The 20,439-nt window shown below is 41.5% G+C and overlaps 1 protein-coding gene across 1 annotated transcript in view; it reads right to left on the bottom strand.

Moving 5' to 3' along the window:
• LOC124721206 overlaps positions 1–20,439 on the bottom strand; it is a 1,098,625-nt gene that overhangs the window by 284,632 nt on the left and 793,554 nt on the right. The window lies entirely within an intron of this gene.

Consider the following 20,439-nt stretch of genomic DNA (forward strand, 5'->3'; position numbering starts at 1 on the left):
CACCTGTCCACCTCGAGGACAGCAGAGAGTATTTTTGCATGTGTGTGTTGTTTAACCGGTCCCGCTGTCTCGCGAGACTTCGAGGCGGAGTTGCACGTATGAGGTACGTCTACTCCTTGGCTAATAATAGAGTACGTCTCAGTACTGTCTTACTGAGTCCATCAACACTTGTACGAAGTATATCGGCAACGCAAGTACGTTTAAACCATGATTTAAGACTGTGAATGGAAGAAATGGTAGAACACGACCTCTGGGAAAATCAGTTTGGGTTCAGCAGAAATGTACGAACACACGTGGGAATACTTAACGCTACGATTTATGTTAGAAGATACGTTAAAGAAAGACAGACCTACGTTAATATTATTAGTAGGTCCAAAGAAAGCTTTTGACAGTGTTGACTGGAACACACTATTTGAAATTGTGAAGAAAGTAGAGATAAAATGCAGCGAAGGGTGTTTACAACTTGTACAAAAACCCGACAGCAGTTACGAGTCGAAGGACATGAGTGAGAAGCAATAGTCGAGAAAGGTGTGACACACGGTTCTAGTCTACCTTCGACGTTATTTAATCTCTACATTGGAGAAGCAGTAAAGGAACCAAAGGAGAAATTTGGAAAGGGAATTAAAGTTCAGGAAGAAGAAATAAAAATATAACATTTGCTGATGACACTGTAATCCTGTCAATGACGGCAAAAAACTTGGAAGAGTAGTTGAATAGTATGGATTGCTTCTTGAAAAGAGGTTACATTTTTAACAAAAGCGTAGCTGATGGAATTAGGCTAGGAAACAAGAAACTAAAAGCACTAGACGAGTTTTACTGTTTGGGCAGCAATATAAATGATAATGGCCGAAGTAGAGAGGGTATGAAATGAAGACTAGCAAGAAAGCATTTCTGAAAAAGAGGCATTGGTGAGCATATAGTACACTTTTAAAATTTAGGGAATCTTTTCTGAAAGAGTCAATACCGGTTCCCGTCAGACCAACGAAGTTAAGCACTGTCGGGCTTGGCTGATACTTTGATGGCTGCCCGTCCGGTCTGCCGAGAACTGTTGATAAGCAGGGTGCACTCCGCCCTTGTGAGGCAAATTGAGGAGATGCTTGATTGGGAAGTAGCGGCTCGGATCACTAAAGTTGACAACGGCCGGGAGAGCGGTGTGCTGATCACATGCCCCCTCCATATCCACACCCAATGACGTCTAGGGGCTAAAGATGACACGGCGGTCGGTCGGTACCGTGGGCCTTCAAGGCCTGTTCGCACTGAGATTTCTGAAGGTATTTGTCTGGAGTGTAGCATCGTATGGAAGTGAAACGTGGACGACAAGCAGTTCTGACAATAATTGAGTGTAAGATTTTGAAACGTGGCCCTAAAAAAGGATGCTAAAGATTGGATCGTTAGATCGAGCAACTAATGAGGAAGTTCTGAATCGATCTGGAGGAAAAAAGAAATTTGTGGTATATTTGACAAACAGGAGGTTTTGAGGCATCAAGGAATGGTCAAATTGGTAAGGGAGGGAAGTGTGTAGAGTAAGAATTTTAGAGTGAGACAAAGGCACGTATACAATAAACACGTTCAAATAGATGAAGGTTACAGTAGTCGTTCAGAGGCGAGGAATGAAGATTAGAGTTTAACATTCCGTCTACTGCGCTTTCATTAGAGGCGGAGCACAAACTCGGAATACTAACTGATGGGAAGGGAAATCGGCCGTGTCCCTTTCACAGAAAGCATCGCAGTATTTAATGCGAAGGACAATCAAACAGTTTAGAATCAGAGATGGTAAAATAGTCTGTATCAAAATTAAGAGAAATTCCAAATCCGCAATAGCTGTTTTCCCGTTTTCGCTGTATGAAATCCGGTTTCATACCCTGGAGCTATCTCTTCAGGGCATATCTGCATATAGAATAAAACTACATAAGTAAAAGCACTGGTAGTGAACATAACCTACCGAACAAAATAGACAGTAAAGCGATACACTCACAAAACTAATACTTCATTTGTCACGAACTTCAAGGTACAGCCGGCCCCTGTGGACGAGCGGTTCTAGGTACAAGTTCGCGTAAAAACATGTCATTCCTCGGTAAAACCTCGGACGGAATGGCAGAGGGGCATCCGCGAACCATGCACGATGACAAAAACATCTCCGAAACAATGTCAAAAGACGATTCCGGACAGCCCATGACAATTCAAGTACGACAGCATAAAACCAATGAGCAGAAAACATTTCAGAATGAACGTAATGTCAATTAAAACACAGCTCGCGGTGTCGGTAGAGTATAAATCAGAAGAAACCTACCATCGTTAAAATCCGCGGGAGAATCAAAGAACTAAAAGACACACAATCGTTGTACTGGATTGTTATTTAACACGGAGATCCATTTTGTTCTTGTAATTTGGTTTCTACCGCTAGATGTCGCGGTCTTCAACCCACGACGGGGTGACGCGTGCTTGGCTTCACAGTATTCAGTGTGTGGATAGCGCTGTAAGGTGTAGTTCTGTTTGACCGATGCTAAAATATTTTAGTATGTTGCCAACTCCCAACGATTGTGCGTCTTTTAATTCTTAGTTTCTACGGTGGATTTTGACGATAGTAGTTTTCTTCTCTTTTATACTCTACCGACACCGAGAGCTGTGTTTTAGATTACATTACGTTCATTCTGCAATGTATTGTACGCATAGGTTTTATCCAGTCATACCTGGAATGTCATGGGCTGTCCGAGCTCGTCTTTTGACTTTGCTTTGGAGATGTTTTAGTGATCATGCATGGTTCGCGGATGTCCATCTGCCGTTTCAACCAAAGCTTTACAGATGAGTGACATGTTTTTACGCGCACTTGTACCTTGAAATGGTTCAAATGGCTCTGAGCACTATGGGACTTAACATCTGAGGTCATCAGTCCCCTAGAACTTAGAACTACTTAAACCTAACTAACCTAAGGACACCACACACATCCATGCCAGGTTTCTAACCTGCGACCGTAGCGGTTGCGCGGCTCCAGACTGAAGCGCCTAGAACCGTTCGGCCACAGAGGCCGGCTGTACCTTGAAATTCGTGGCAAATGAAGTATTAGCTTCGTGAGTACATCGCTTTACTGTCTACTTTGTTCAGTAGGTTATGTTGACTCCTAATGCTTTTACTTATGTAGTTTAGTTCTATATGCAGGTACGACCTGAAACCGGTCGTCATACAGCGAGAAGACAAAAAACAATTTCGGATTTATTCTTCTACCTAATTTTGATATAGACTATTTTACCGTCTCTTTTTTTAGTTCTGGTTGCCGGAACTATGAGATTATTTGCATCCATCTATTTGCTTGGAGCGATTTACATAAATCACGGAAAACTTATTTCTGGATGGCCGGATGGGAATTTGATCCGTCGTCCTCCCGTATGTGAGCTGCGAGTGCTGACCACAGCAGACATGAAGTGGGTTGACAGGAGAGACTAGCGTGCAAAGCTGCATCACACACGAGTCTTCGGAATGAACATCAGAATAACGACAACAAGAACATAAAAATGTTAAATGTCTGCCCCTCACCACAATTTAAGTTAGGCTGATGAAAAGAAATCAGGTGAGTTGCTCCATTCTGAAGGACACCAAGATTGTAAAAATTCGAAAACATCTTCCTTGAAGTCTTCGTACTTCGTGGGCACTATGTACTTTCTGCGATGAAAAGTTCATCTAAGCAAGGTGCTATCATTTCACATTTTCTACAAAACTTGTATCAGTTAGCTACCGTTTTATAAAGTCTGTTACAATCAAACGCTACTTGTGCCTTTGCATTGTTGCCGTAGTAGACACTGAGTCGCAGCGATCAGTTCAGGACGGAAGAAAATAAAGGAACGGTTTTGAACGGGTGAAAAGACTGGCGTCAAAAATATTTAAGGTAAATAAAATCCGAACTGCTCGTGATGAAATTGTGGTGAAAAAAGAATGACCAGCTGCAACTTACTTCTTTCGTTATAGCTTGACACGTATGTCGCTCTTTCACTAACGTAGCATTTCGCGTAGGTATTTGTTTCACTTTAGAAGAGAGCACGAGATACAGAGCTGCCTTAAAAACACACCACTTCCCAATGTCTGAGGGCGATATATAGTTAGCTACTGTAATATGACACTGCATGACCAATTACGCTTCTCTAAATTGTCGATTTTCTCCGCCTTTCGTTTAGCCATGCCACGACTTGTCCTGACTCTTCCATCTCACGGCCTTTCTTTTACTCTTTTGAAGTTTCTATAAATGAGCTACATTTTTCGGCTAACAGTCAATTCTGTTTCTACATCCTCTGAACGATCTGCAGTGGTACTACAGGCAAATAAGGAACAGGGGAACTCCAATTCATTCGAATCACAAAAATAATGTTTATTGACTTCGTATGCCATATTTATAATGAAGTAAACTTTAGGAGAGAAAATATATTTGTCTGGCAACATAAAGTGAGATAGAGATGTTATCTATGAGTTTGTGTTGCCGAAACCCCCATAAACGCAAGAGAAATAGTTACCACATCGAAATGTGTACCAGCCGATCCGGCTTTCAAGCTTTCCTACACTTTATGGACTAACACTCTGAGTTTTTTATGCTTCCAGTAACAAACAAGGCTAATTTCTTCCGAGGAGATTTTTGGTCCAGAAACAGTCGAGATAAAAATGAGAGTGCTACTACTAATTACTGCCAAGCTGGTTTCATTTAAATTCTTGACCCCAGGGCCAGCCACTTCATTTGCGGAGTCCTCGAAACCAGACTGTTTCAGGACGTTTACTACTGTCTTCATTTTCCCGACCGTGTACATGGAAGCAGCAAAAATTATGAACAGATAAGCATAAACTGTAGGGATATACGACTTTGCAGCTCAAAATTCCATAGTTTTTTGGCAGTTTGAAGTTAGGTAAAGCGTTGTAGTGAAAGGGGGCTGTCGTTGTCACTAACTGATGCGATAACAGGTTCTGAGGTAAGTATGAAGGAGCTTTCTCATCTGCGGTAGGAACAAGCGTTGATTGTGCACCACCGCGGGACTGCTACGGTCGCAGGTTCGAATCCTGCCTCGGGCATGGATGTGTGTGATGTCCTTAGGTTAGTTAGGTTTAATTAGTTCTAAGTTCTAGGCGACTGATGACCTCAGCAGTTAAGTCGCATAGTGCTCAGAGCCATTTGATTGTGCACCGTGCATCCCACCCATGCTACATTGATCTTCCAGTTCCTCTAAACGTGGTTGGTTGTTGGCTTTTCAAACATAATGCCTTTGCAGCTGTTTCGTGCATATGTCCATACGAACTCTTAAATGTCTGCTTTGTCCGTTCGCAAAGCTGAAATGAAGCTCTGCAACTTAGTTTATCATTTATTTCAAATATACGACGAAGCAACGGGTTTTCATTGCATGTTAATGGTTTATGGAAACTCACTCGGTTCCATTATCGACTTTTATACCAGGATTGGATAATAAGTTTATCGCCCTCACACCCTAGCTACCACAATTCGAAACATTGTTCGGTGGGGCTAGGCCCTGAATCATCAGCGTTTCCACATTTACTCCATAGATCTCCAAAGAGTCGCGGCAGTCTGAGTTTAGGATTTAACCGCCGTTCTTTGATTAACACACGAAAGACCTGTGTGATTTTCATCAGAACGGAACACTCCACACCAACGTCGCCTCTTGAAGACAGCATCAGTCATTCCTCTGAAGTAATTTACGGAAGACCTGTATCAAAACGACGGAGCGGTATTCGAATACGCCCTCTGTAACTGAATGAAACCTAATGCCAACGCTGGGAATATGTTACACTGTTGAAATTTCATTCCATTAATAAATCAGTAATCCACACCCGTTTTTTATAAACGTGGCATTTGCACAAAACTGTCGAAAAATTAAGTACAGAACCGTTAACATTTATTGTTAGAATCTGTTTTTCGAGTATAAAATTCAGATTTAATTCAATTTTCTTATAACGAAGCCACAAAACTTCATCTTGTCTGTTGGCACGTTTTGCCATAATTTGTTCGCAATCATATTCAGTCATATTACTAAATTTTACCACCTATCGGATGTACTCGTGGGTCTCCGTCTTACAAAATATTTTACAGCTTGGGATTTACTTGAGTAAATATAATTTTCCAATATTAATAAAAAAGATTTCAGTACGAAATAAGAGTTAAAACACCAATTGGTTATAGTTCGGTTATTGGAGTATTCTATATTTCGATCGTTAAGCTGCAGTTATTTTTTTAAAGTTCCCAACTGGAAGTACGAAGATCACAAAACTAACTGCACTGAAGCAACCCGAACAGTTGACAGTATCCCTATAAAAGTTTCCATGATTGAAATCTTGAAACAAAAGTGCTTGTTGCTGCACTCCACTATCAGAATTGAGTGATATCTGAATACCATTCAACCAAGCGCCATACATGGTCTTTCAATTTAATCTCTGTTGCAGGTAAACTAAATGTGTGAAGTATTTATCTTACAACCCGCATTCTATCAGTGATATTTCTCACAACGCGAGCAATATGATCGTTCTGTTAATAATCACACTTCACAACAATTACAGAATGTTTATGCTACGTGACTGTTGTACAGCTGAATTGCGCTGCAGTTTTTTGATGACTAGTATCGAAGGTTTCTCATTTTCCTGAATACAAAGGCAGTCGGGAACAAAACTGATGCATAAAGGATACTGAGTAAAACACTCGTTTCTCACTTGGCTGGAACGAGACTGAAATCCCCCACCGGTTACCTTGACAACGGTTTTCAGTGGTTTCCATAAACATTAGCTCAGCTGAATGCTACAGTGGTTCCTCCAAAAGTCTACGGCTTTTTTCCTCCCATTCCTTGTCGTTCTGACTAGTGGTTCGTCTCGTATGATCTCAGCGTCGACGAGAAGTTAAAGTCTAACCTTCCTCTCTGCTAATAACGCCATTGTGAAGACGGCAGTATCAGCTGAAAATAGTTCCCATTACATTGGTCGTACCGCTTATTCATCTATTTCCTCGTTTCAATACTTCGCATTGCAATTTTAGAGAACTGCTCAAAAAAAAAAAAAAAAAAAAAAAAAATGGTTCAAATGGCTCTGAGCACTATGGGACTTAACTGCAGTGGTCATCAGTCCCCTAGAACTTAGAACTACTTAAACCTAACTAACCTAAGGACATCACACACATCCATGCCCGAGGCAGGATTCGAACCTGCGACCGTAGCGGTCGCGCGGCTCCAGACTGTAGCGCCTAGAACCGCTCGGCCGCTCCGGCCGGCAAGAACTGCTCTCCTAATTGTATACGATAAAGCCTTTGACGATGAACAGAATATGTTGAATAATGCAAGCGCTTTCTGTCGGCGCGGCGACTGGGTTGAATATTGGTGTTGATGATGGCAATCTGCATGAACGAAATGGAAAATTTACGGTTTCTGTTTCCCATTTTAGTTGTTAAGAAACTATACACAAAAATATCTAATTCTTACCTATAATTCAATACTGTTTTTAATTACAGACCTGTGCATCTCTAATCATTGAGAAGGTCACTATAAGAGCGATTTATTTGAGTATAAAAATGCAGCCATTCGCTTGTTTTGGTTTTTGATACGATTTATTTTCTGTACCCGTAACTTTTTTTCAAGTCACTGCAGGCTCATCGTCAGAGGAAGGTGTCACAGGAACATTATCTGTGACTATGTTAAGCTAGATGTGCCGTGGATACAACAAGGCAGGTCACTCCGCGACCACAGCGTCTGGCTGCACGTGGTCCAGGTAACGTTCCGGTAATACTTCCATCTGATGATCAATCTGTAGTGGCTCGGAAACGAATGGTACAGAAAATAAATCGCGTCAAAAATTCAATAAAGCGACTAGTTGCATATTTACACCCAATTAAATCACCAATTTAAATCACAATTATAGTTCGTGATCCATAATGAATATACTGAAAAAAGTTATTATAAACGTTTCTAAATAATTGACGATAATTATCATTGTTCTGATTATATTTTTTCTCCGTATTTAAATAAAAAACTGGAAGGTAATTGCAAACTCGATGGTATTACCAAATCTGCTACCTTCTTCGATTATTATGTACAACAGTAAATAACATGTAAATGACAAGAATTACACGTTGGAAACACAACAACGTTTACATAGTTCTAAAAGTGGATTTTAGTCTTTTCTCTCTGCATGCCGAAAACTATGACGGTAGTTACAATCCTGGCACTGATTCTAATTGACGACTAGACCGAACTGCAACAAACAGAATTTGTAATATAGCAAAATCTGTCACGAAAGTGGCCGATATTCTGCACCCCGCTATATGCTCTGCATAATCTTCCGAAATACTTAAGAACACAGCTTGTGAGATGTTGAGATGAATTAATAGAATCACCCTTTTCTAACGAACAGTTCCACTTCAATACATCATTTAAACAGTAAAAGTGATTAACATTAGTGTAAGCAGTAAATATCTTTTTCTGTAAAATAGGTAATTTAAACTACTCCTTTCCTCACTTTAATATCCCTGGAGACCACATTTAAAAGTTTTTAAGTTGACTGTAATATGTTACACTCATGCAGAAAGTTTACTGAAAATCATACACAATCTAATTATATAATTTCATTTATTTTGTTGGGAACTTGTCCCAAAAATCTATCGTCATAATTTGCAACCGTAATAAAGTCTACGTGAAAAAGAGAACGAAGCCTTGTTTACACCCTTTTCATATAACCAAACTACTAGGATACTTCCACCAGTGCTACAGAACTGAATTTTTGTCTCCGTGCACGTTACGCATTAAAGATGAGAAGAGGAATAAAAGAAAATAGTTTTAAAATTTTTTTGTCTATTAGGTCACTAGCATCCTAGCAGAGACAGCTTAAGTTAGTTCTGTTGTGCAGTACATTACGAATCTGCAGGTTTTGCACTTCATTCATAAACGTCAGTCTTTCCTCTGTCATACGATTTTTTTTGTAGCAAACGGTGTATTGTGAAAATTTGCTATATTTTAGGTTATTGCTAATTGGCAACTGGAACAGCACCTGACAGTGAACTTAATTCAGCGTCTTTTCTACTGTTTTACTCCTCAACTCTACTCCAGTTCAAATATAAAGAATATGAGTCCTTAAATTAGTTGTAAACACAAAAGTATAAATAAAACAGGTTAAATGCCACATTTATTGACTTCCAGGAAGCCTTAGATGCTGGTCTCCATACTCGCCTAGTAAAGGAAGTACGATTTTACGTAACAGCAGAACAGGTATACGATGGGACTGAAGATATCCTGACAACCAGAACTCAGTCGATCATTCTAAATCGGTAGATAAAGTTGAAAGTCAAATTAAGGTACGTTGTGCCTCAGGGTTGTATGATAGGACCGTTACTGTTCACCATATGTTTTGACCACGTGGCTCTTTGAGGCTCTTCGCAGACGATCCAGCTTTGTTCAAGTGAGGGAGTGGGGGCTAGTGTTGTTAGATAATTGTCACTAAATGCAAAAAGACTAGCAAACTATCAGCGTCTGATGCGAAGACTGGCAAATGACCCTAAATATAATTTAATGAAATGCAGTGGTCGTTAACTAGTCTTAATGCCCCGGTATTGTTTGATTTCATTAGCAAAGGTAATACACTGAAATCAGCCGTAATCGACAAAAATATCTATCCGGAACGATTTAAAATGGAGCAAATACGAAAAACTAGAAACGGGAAATGTGTATTCCAAGCAGACTTTTCAGAGTAATCCTAAGAAATGTAAAGGAGACCACAAAGAAAACCCTCTTTCGACTACTCCTTGACTACTTTTCATCTGCCTGGGATCCTTAGCCGGTTAAATTAACGGAAGAGATGGAGAAGTTTAGCAGCACAACTGCAGGATATGTCACGTATTTGCTCAACGAGTGAGCGTCATGAAAACTTGAGCAGGAGACAGTACAAGAAAGTTACTTTCCTCAAACACACAGCTAGCATAATGACTTCAACGATAAAAGTAGAGAAACATTTCTTCTCGCATGCCATCCGCGAATGGGATAGAAAGATACATAATGATTCTGCTACATTAAGCTCTCTCCACTACAGGATGACCTGCATAGTAGAAATACAGATGAACGTCAGAAACACTATACAACGAACGTTTACGGTGCACATTCGTTAATAATTTTCTGTATTCTATGATGAAAATATTATAATAGGTAGGTCACTGTACGGGAACACGTTAGCTTACCCTTCTCAAACTAAATTCAGTTTGAGGTTTAAACAAGATCGTAGAGCTTAACGGTACTGGTAAAAAGGCTCTCAACTTCATGGTATACTTTCTTACGGGAGTTTCTTTGTACATAGAAAACAGAAAATTTTGTATATAGAGGAAGGCTAAATACTCTGACGTCAAGAATGATGTACACTCTAAGACGAAAGAAAGACGCACTACGAAGGAATTTAGGGAAAGAGCTACACAAATTGGGCAAGTCGGTAATTCATTGACTGAAGGAAGGGTTTGGCAAGTGCTGGACAAGCAGTAGAAACACTCGCCGGGGCGTGTCCAAACACGTCTTCATTGGTCATCAGGGTTAAATTCGAAGAGGGACTCATCACGGAAGGCAGTTCTTCTCCAGTCAATGAGATTCCAGGCCGAAGACGTGTCTGGAGACGTCCCGGACGGCGGTTGGTTATCTAACTGACCGTCGCCCGCCATACACTGCGACAACCAGGAGTGTTGGTCTGGAGTGGCATTTCCTTTCATAGCAGGACCCTTTTGGTTGTCGTCCGTGGCTCCCCAGAAGCACAGTGGTACGTCGACGACATTCTGCGCCCCGTTTTGTTGCCCTTGATGGCAAGCCATCCTGGGCTTCCATTTCAGTAGGATAACGCACGCCCGCACACGGCGAAAGTTGCTGCTGCTTGTCTTCGTGCTCGCCACACCCTTCACTGGCCAGCAAGGTCGCCTGATCTCTCCCCAATTGAGAACGTATGGAACATTATGGGCAGAGTCCTCGAATAATTTCGGGGTTCTGACAAGCCAACGCGCCATTTAGACAGAATCTGGCACGATATCCCTCAGGATGACGTACAGCAACTCTGTCAATCAATACAAAGCCGAATAACAGCTTGCAGAAGGGTCAGGGTTCAATTTGTGAAGCTCATTCTCTTGAATAAATCGTTCAATTGTTATGATACGAACCAAACAGTAGTTATAAAATACTGACACGAGTTATTTATAGAAGAATAGAAAAAGTGTGGCAGATGCAGAAGTCGGGGAAGATCAGGTCGTGTTCCGGAGAAACCTAGGAACACTCTAGTCAATACTAATCCTACGATTAATCTTATAAGATAGACTAAAGAAAGACAAACTTACGTCTACAGCTTCTGCAGATTTAGAAAAATACTTTTGACAGCATCGACTAGAATACATCCTTTGACATGCAGAGGGTAGCAGGGACAAAATACAGTGAGCGATAGATTGTCTACAGCTTATACAGAAATCATACTGCGGTTAGAGGAGTCGAAGGGTATGGAAGTAATTAAGGAAGGGAGTGACCCAGGTTTGTAGCCTCTCCGCTGAGTTATTAATTCGCTAAATAGAGCAAACAGTAAAGAAACCGAGGAGCGATTTTTGAAAGGAAATTAAACTAGAGATTTGCCAATGAGACTGTAATTCTTTCAGAGGTGGCAAGGTACTTGGAAGAGCAGTTGAACGGAATAGATAGTCTCCTGAAAAGAGGTTAGAAGATGAGTATCAAAAAAAGTAAAACAAGGACTGTAGAAAAGAATCGAAATAAATCGGGAGATGCAAAAGAAATTAGAATAAGACGCCTTTGCTAAAGGTATTTGTCTGCAGTGTAGCCTTGTCGGAAGTGAAACTTGAACAATACATAGTTCAGACAAGAACCTTTTGAAATGTGGTGCAACAGAAGAATGATGGACATTAAACGGATAGATCGGATAAATAATATAGAGGTTCTGTATAGAAATGGAGAGAAAATAAATTTATGTCATAACTTGACTAAAAGATGGCAGGGGACACATTCTGAGACATCGAGGAATTGTCAGTATGGTTAAGGGGAGAAGTCTGGAGGGTAAATATTTGAGTTGGTGCTCACGCATTGACTATTAATAGCAACTTCAAATAACGTAGGTTGTAGTATTTATGTAGAGACGAAGGTCTTTTCAAGGACTGGACTAACGTTTAGAGCTGCACGAAACCAATTTTCGAGCTGAAGACTACTACAACAAGAATAACGCAATAAATTAATAATATTTTCTAAAACGGAATCTTCTAAAAGAGTGTACAAGTTTCGAGATAAATTTGTTGTGTATAGGAGTCGCATTTCCGGTTTACTTTTTGGCGTAACATCACTCAGTTCCTTCTAATGAAGGCAATGTGTTGTAGAAACTGTCCAGAAATTCACACCAGGTCTACGTAATACTACGAAGGTAGTTGTGTCTGAAGAAACACATGGCGTGCCTCCCAACACGCAGCTGGGCGGCGCTCGTATTTACGGGCAGAGAGCGGACACAGATTTGGTTTCCTTTTAACCTTTTTCAGCATTGTATGCGTCCCCGGCGCGGCTCGTTTATTTGCAGCAGTCCGCGTTTACGTTGTTCCGACAGGGCCACCGCTGCCGCAAAGTCGCGCAGGCTCTACTCGAGCGACTGGGTGCATCGCTGGAATATAAATGAGCGGCATACGTGCCCGCGCCACAAGGTCGCCTTCCCGTGCGACGGCGAACGCTCGCCTGCCGCGGCCTCGCCGCCTTCACCGGCCACTGCGTTTATCAAAAATGTCTCACCGGCTCATTCCGTCGCCGATAATCAGGTTGTTGCAAAAGTTTCCGTAGCAAATTACTGCAAATCTGTACACTGGTCAGCCAAAACATTATGACCACTGCACACGGCGACGTCGGACGTCACCTGGTGGCGTTGCGGGCACGTGGCGTGCTAAAAAAAGTATGTAAGTAGAGCAGACTAGGACGGGGTATCACTCTGGCAAAGATATGAGCTGCAGGTGGGGAAATCTGTTGAGATAAACGACTTAGACAAAGGGCAGGTTATATTATGTGGAGCCTGTGAATCAGTATCTAGAAAACGGTGAAGCTGGTCGAATGTTCACGTGCTACAGTCGTGAGCATTTACGAAAAGAAATAGGAGGACAGTGAAACTACCGTTAGGCGCTAAATGGTTGGACGTCCACGATTCTTCACAGAACGTGGGGTTCCGAGGCTTGTCTGCTCTGTAAAGTAGGACAAATGGTGATCTGTTGCATCTCTGCCGAAAGAGCACAATGCTGGTGCACGCACAAGTGTTTCGGAGCACACCGTTCGTCGTACATTGTTGAATATAGAGCTCCGCAGCAGGCCACCCCTATGTGTTCACGCGTTGACCCAACGACATCGTCAGTTACGACTGCATTGAGCACGAGATCATAGGGATTCGACCTTCGATCAATGGAAACGTGTCAAGTCTTCGGGTGAATCACATTTTTGCTATACTAGGAGACATTCTCCTGCGCTTGTATGGAACTTGTGGAAGTAATCCAAGACACGCTGACAGTTGCGAACCAACTGAATCCCTTCATGCTTGATGTCCTCCCCTACTGCGATGTCAACTTTCAACAGTATAATTGTACGTGTCTCGGAGCCAGAACCGTGATACAGTGGTTTGAGGAACATTATACTGAATTCACGTTGATGTCTCGGCAACCAAATTCGCCTGATGTAAATCTTGTGGAACCCCTCTGGGTTGCTATCCGGCGCCACCTGTGCGTATTCAAATCACTGTCTCGTTATTTACGCGAAGCAGAATCAGTGGTGTATTTCGTTCCAGCGACGGAAAAACAAGCTATTAAGCAGGTAGCCATAATGTTTTGGCTCCTCGGTGTAAGTTGTCCGTCGGTTTCTGATGCTTTTGTTTACTGTTCATGTGCTTGGCGTGTTGTTTGTAGTCGTACTGACTTTGCCCATACGGAGACAGCATTTCCGGACGTCCTATTATCGAGCTACACTCATCACTATACACTGAGGTGACAAAAGTCAAGGGATAGCGATGTCCACATATACAGATGACGGCAGTATCGCATACACAAAGCATAAAAGGGCAGCGCGATGGCAGAGCACTGAACGACCGAGAGGAGTGGCGTACGAGTAGACTTGTCATTGCTAACAGACAAGCAACACTGGTGAAATAACATCAGAAATCAGTGTGTGACGTACGACGAACGTATCCGTCAGGAAGTGGGGTGAAATTTTGCGTTAATGCGCTATGGCAACAGATGACCGATGCGAGTGCCTTTGCTAACAGCACTGGGCTCGTGACCATATCAGCTGGACACTAGACGGGAAAAACCGTGATGTGGTCAGATGACTCCCGATTTCAGTTGGTAAGAGTATACGGTAGGTTTCGAGTGTGGCGCGCACCCCACCTAGCCATGGACTCAAGTTGTCAATAAGGCACTGTGTAAGCTGGTAGTGGCTCCATAATAGTGTTGGCTGTGTTTACATGGAATGGACTGGGGCCTCTGGTCCAACTGAACCGATCATTGACCGGAAATGCATATCTTTGGTTAGCTGGAGCCATTCATGGAATTTATTTTTATGGATGACAATCCACCATGTCACCGGGCCAAATCTGTTCGGCATTGGTTTGAATAACATTCTGGACAGTTCATGCGAATGATTTGGCTACCCAATTCGTCCCACATAAATTCCATCGAACATATACGGGACATAAACGTGAGATCAGTCCGTGCACAAAACCCTGCACCGGCAACACTTTCGCAATTATGGACGGGCATAGAGGCAGCATGGCTTAGTATTTCTCCAGGAGATTTCTAACGACCTGGTGAGTCAATGCCAGGTCGAGTTGCCGCATTTACTCCAGGAAAAAGAAGGTCCGGAACGATATTAGGAGGTATCCAATGACTTTTGTGTCCTGAGTGTAGTAACTTCCGTAACTGTGTGCCTATGTGATAGGTCTCCTCTAGATCTGCTACATTCACTCTTCAGTGTAACCGACTCAAATAAACAAGCTGTGTTGGAAAAAACGGATTTTTACGTTAAACAGTTTATGATTAACACTGGGTTCATTATATCTTGAATTCATGAAAATCTCCATGTCGATCAAACTTACAGATCAAACGTACAATCTCAGTACGTGAACATACACACTATCCACATTTTCACTGAAGTTAACCATTGCTTTTTAGCAGTCCGTTCGGTAGCCACAAATAACAATGTAATTTTCCAAACTGCGCGATAATCATCATAAAATAAATACTTCGAGCCTCTGTTCGGGCCAACGTGGGCCGCATCCTGTCTCGTGCCTATTCACGCCATGAGCTGGTCTTGCTGGCTAACAAATTAAATGCCTTTTCTGCAGAAGCTCACGCCACTCGCTAGCAGATGGAGCATCCTCGCACTATCTGTGGTCTTTGCTCCAGCAGAGAAGGGTAAGGGCAAGATTCGATGTATTGCAGCGGTATCACGATGTATATGTCCAAAAATCCCTAAATTCCGCCTTGATCAATGTCAGAACAACTCTTAACACTAGAAAATTTTATAGTGACATTCACAACATCGTTTTCAGCGCTTAAGTGCACATGAGTATGCCGTTAATAGTGTAAAACGTATTATATTATTATTATTATTATTATTATTATTATTATTATTATTATTACTCGTTATAGGAGGTAGAAGAAGGGGGACTCAAACGGACGGAGAAATTTAAAGATCTAGGAGAATAGCTACATTTCAATATCTCCAAGAAAGCGGATTTTTAATCACGGATCAGGGAGACGGAAACGTCATACCAACTATGCAAATGTGTCCACAAGATACCAGTATCCATTAACGCCAAGCTTTGACGTTACTGCACACTAGCACGACCAATGATCCTATATGCTGCAGAACTCTTTTGCTTTGAATAACAAAGGTCTGATCGAGAAATTAGAAATAACAGAAAGATCGATCTTGAGAAAAACTTTAGGTTCAGTCAGAGAAAATGATGAATTTAAGGGATAACACAACCATGAACTCTAGATACATGTGGAAAAGATTACAAAGAAAATTTGTAGAAGAAGGATTATTTTTTATGCCTAAATTGAACTCAATCTAAGGGTGACCTATGGCCTTCTCTTCCATCCTTCACTCTCCCTCCATTTTAACTCTTCCTCTCTCTTTGTTTGCTGTTTGTTCGCCTTGATGTTCGGATTTTCACTATCTGTGTTTCTCTAGCCTTGTGTTTTCATGCTGGAGCTGTTAGTGGATTGAAGAGTGGTTGGCTCATCCTTTTTTTATTCTTACAATCGGCCATCCCAGGTCATCGGCTATATTATTCTACAGTTTTTTTCCTTTTAGTGCATGTTTTCCCCTTTTTGCTTGCTTCTTTCGTTTTCTCTTTCAGTATGGTTCACAGTTAGTTCTACGCCTTTTTTACTTTCCCAGACTCTTTTGGGAATGGTTTCAATCCAAGACCTGTTTGAATGAAGAAAAAGGGACTGAGGACCCTGCAGTCTAGTCCCTTTACTCTCCAAACCAACAAACTGTGCAGTAGGATCTTCCACTATTTTATCAACAAGAAACCAAAGGAAACGTCGTTCACAGAGATAGAGAGAGACCTGCAAGAACTGGGGAAAACATAAGGATGTCCAAAAATGCATTCTGCTCAAGAATAAACTCCAGGAACATCTCAGTTTCAAAGGAGAGCCAAAACTAGAAACTGACAAAATGTACAATAAAGTGGGGAAGGAACAGCATTGGAGACGTTTGTGGAAAAACTGGGTTCAAGTTAAAACCCAAACGCACGGATAAGGACAAAAAATAGTGGAAATAGCATAATAAGTTTGTTTATGAAATATCTTTTTTCTGCTGCCAGTCACGTTTTTTTAAATTTATTTGTTATACGACGCGTTTCGGGAAATGATTACCTTTCTTAAGTGCGTTTTTGATGTGTTATGACATGTTTTTGATATGTGAGGTGCTGCATTGTTCTGTTGTACCTAGCATGGTAGAGCAATGGTTAGCACAAGGGACTCGCATTCGGGAGGACGACGATTCAGACCCACGTCCGGCCTTCCCGATTTAGGTGTTCCACAACTTACCCAAATCGCTTGAGGCAAATGACGGGAGGTTCCATCGAAAGGGCACGGCCACTTCCCTTCCCCATCCTTCCCTACTTCTAGATTGTGCTCCGTCTCTAATGACCTCGTTGTCGATTTGACGTTAAATACTAATCTCCTACTTCTCCTCCTCCTCCTCCTGTTCTGTTGCCTTTACTGTAGTATTCAAAGACGCGTAATTTTGTAATTTATATTGGATCTTCATATATAGTTAATGGCGAATTAATAAAAAAAAGGTTTTACTTGCTGTTTTCTTGTAATCCAGTTATGCAGTAACACACAAGCCAAAAACTACAGCCGTTCGTAAGGAATAAAATTTTCAGATATCTGATCTCGGAATTCAGGTGGTCCTTACAAGAAACAGTTTTAACTCTACGTACCAGCGTGTTTAGAAATGCTCTTTTTTGGGCTGGGCGAAGAAAGTTTTGCGCACTGAGGTCAGTACGTATTGACTTCCAGTAGATACAGTGACCAAGTCCTCCATTTAATTTTAGTTCAGTCAAAATAATTATTAGCACATCATTTCCCTCCCGAGAATATAAAATTGTTTCTTCATGCGTTGAGGCCTATCTACTTTCTGTATCCCGGTAAATTTTATGAGGTGTCTGATGAAATAGTCATGGCTTCTTCATTGTCTCCGGCAGTGGTTAATTAACATATTTGTGGAGCATTTCGAAGGAAACGCTTGAAATGTAGTTCTAATTTCTCATTTTCCTTCTGTAGTAATGTTGGCGACACCTTTATGATCGACACATGGGATGATGCTCTTGATCTGTTCATTGATGATATCACTGATCATATGAACAGTACGCACACTAATACCAGGTATATATCTGAGATGGAGAGAGAAGGACAATTACTATTTTCAGATACTGACATGTTTTATCATGTAGGATTGGAAGATTGTGAACTGACCTCTACGGCAAAGTATAATAGTTGGACGATCTTAAGGGTATGTCGAAAAACGGATAAAATTTCCACTTGGCGTAACTAATAACAGCTCTTTTTAAATATGGATAAAGATTAGGTAATGCCTAGAACAAAGAAAAGGAACCGCTAGTATTTACAAAATTAATGGTGAACATCTTGAGGCTTTAATCTTGCACAAATATTTTGGAGTAATATTTAGAAACGGTATGAAATTGATCACATAAAATCGGTATTAGGGAATGTGAATGGAAGACTTCGATTTATTGGTAAGGTTATGGAAATGTGCAACGCATCTATAAGGGAAGTCGCATACAGAACGCTGGTGAGCCCAATTCTAGAGTACTGTTCCAGTGTCTGGCCTTATCAAGTAACCTTGACGACAGACATTGCACAAACTGAGAGATGCGCTCCCAGTGTCGCAACAGGTAAGTGCAGTCCATATGAACGACTACAGAGGTGTTAGCCTAACTTACACGGGAATACCTGGAAGAAAGATGACGTAGTTCTTGTGAACCCTTATTAGGTGTGTTTAGAATAGTGAGTGAAAATTCTGCTGCCACTATCGTACATCTCGTGTAGGGATTCGGAGAATCAGGTAAGTGAGATTATAGAGCGTACAGAGATAAAGAGACAGTCATTTCTCTCCTTGCTCAATACGAGAATGGAATACGAGAGAAATTCGCTAACGTTGTACGAAGTACCCTCTGCCATGCACCGTAGAGTGGCTTGTGGAGTGTTTATGCAGACGTCAATCCTTTATCTATTATCAACCCATAACTGTAACAAAATGTAACAACTCCAGTGTTGGCTGCGGCTATGCATAACAATAAACATTTCTCCAATTATTTTCATTTTCGCCAGACGTCTTTGGAACTACCCAGTAGTAAGAGTAAGCTAAAGTCTGGCAGTGTTCGAGAGGATTACGTACTGTTATTGATGTAGTATACATTCTGGCTATCCCTTACCCGTTGAACACCAAACCATCATCCAAGTCCTACGGCCACGAACTCTATAAAATATCCTCATCCCAATCTTTTTCTCTTCTGTATCCATTACTTTTTCATTGAATTTTCTCTGAGCATTTTGTTTTATTTCTCGCCCTTTCAAAGACCGATTAACTTCTTCTTTAGAACTCATTCCTTCTGTGACAATGACGTGTCATTATGTTAGTATATCATTACACCTATTTGATGAAAATTTAGGTTATCTACACTAACAGCAAAAAAATCGCTACACCAAGAAGTCGTGCGAAACAAACGAAAGTTGGTACAGGTGTTTTTACGTCTGAAAGGTGATGTTTATTCAAATTTCCCGCCAGTCGCATAATAATGACGCTACTTGCGTCACTACATCTACATCTACATTTATACTCCGCAAGCCACCCAACGGTGTGTGGCGGAGGGCACTTTACGTGCCACTGTCATTACCTCCCTTTCCTGTTCCAGTCGCGTATGGTTCGCGGGAAGAACGACTGTCTGAAAGCCTCCGTGCGCGCTCTAATCTCTCTAATTTTACATTCGTGATCTCCTCGGGAGGTATAAGTAGGGGGAAGCAATATATTCGATACCTCATCCAGAAACGCACCCTCTCGAAACCTGGCGAGCAAGCTACACCGCGATGCAGAGCGCCTCTCTTGCAGAGTCTGCCACTTGAGTTTATTAAACATCTCCGTAGCGCTATCACGGTTACCAAATAACCCTGTGACGAAACGCGCCGCTCTTCTTTGAATCTTCTCTATCTCCTCCGTCAGACCGATCTGGTACGGATCCCACACTGATGAGCAATACTCAAGTACAGGTCGAACGAGTGTTTTGTAAGCCACCTCCTTTGTTGATGGACTACATTTTCTAAACACTCTCCCAATGAATCTCAACCTGGTACCCGCATTACCAACAATTAATTTTATATGATCATTCCACTTCAAATCGTTCCGCACGCATACTCCCAGATATTTTACAGAAGTAACTGCTATCAGTGTTTGTTCCGCTATCATATAATCATACAATAAAGGATCCTTCTTTCTATGTATTCGCAATACGTTACATTTGTCCATGTTAAGGGTCAGTTGCCACTCCCTGCACCAAGTGCCTATCCGCTGCAGATCTTCCTGCATTTCGCTACAATTTTCTAATGCTGCAACTTCTCTGTATACTACAGCATCATCCGCGAAAAGCCGCATGGAACTTCCGACACTATCTACTAGGTCATTTATATATATTGTGAAAAGCAATGGTCCCATAACACTCCCCTGTGGCACGCCAGAGGTTACTTTAACGTCTGTAGACGACTCTCCATTGATAACAACATGCTGTGTTCTGTTTGCTAAAAACTCGTCAATCCAGCCACACAGCTGGTCTGATATTCCGTAGGCTCTTACTTTATCAGGCGACAGTGCGGAACTGTATCGAACGCCTTCCGGAAGTCAAGAAAAATAG

Source organism: Schistocerca piceifrons, chromosome X (assembly GCF_021461385.2).
Source record: "Schistocerca piceifrons isolate TAMUIC-IGC-003096 chromosome X, iqSchPice1.1, whole genome shotgun sequence".
Taxonomy (NCBI): Eukaryota; Metazoa; Arthropoda; class Insecta; order Orthoptera; family Acrididae; genus Schistocerca; species Schistocerca piceifrons.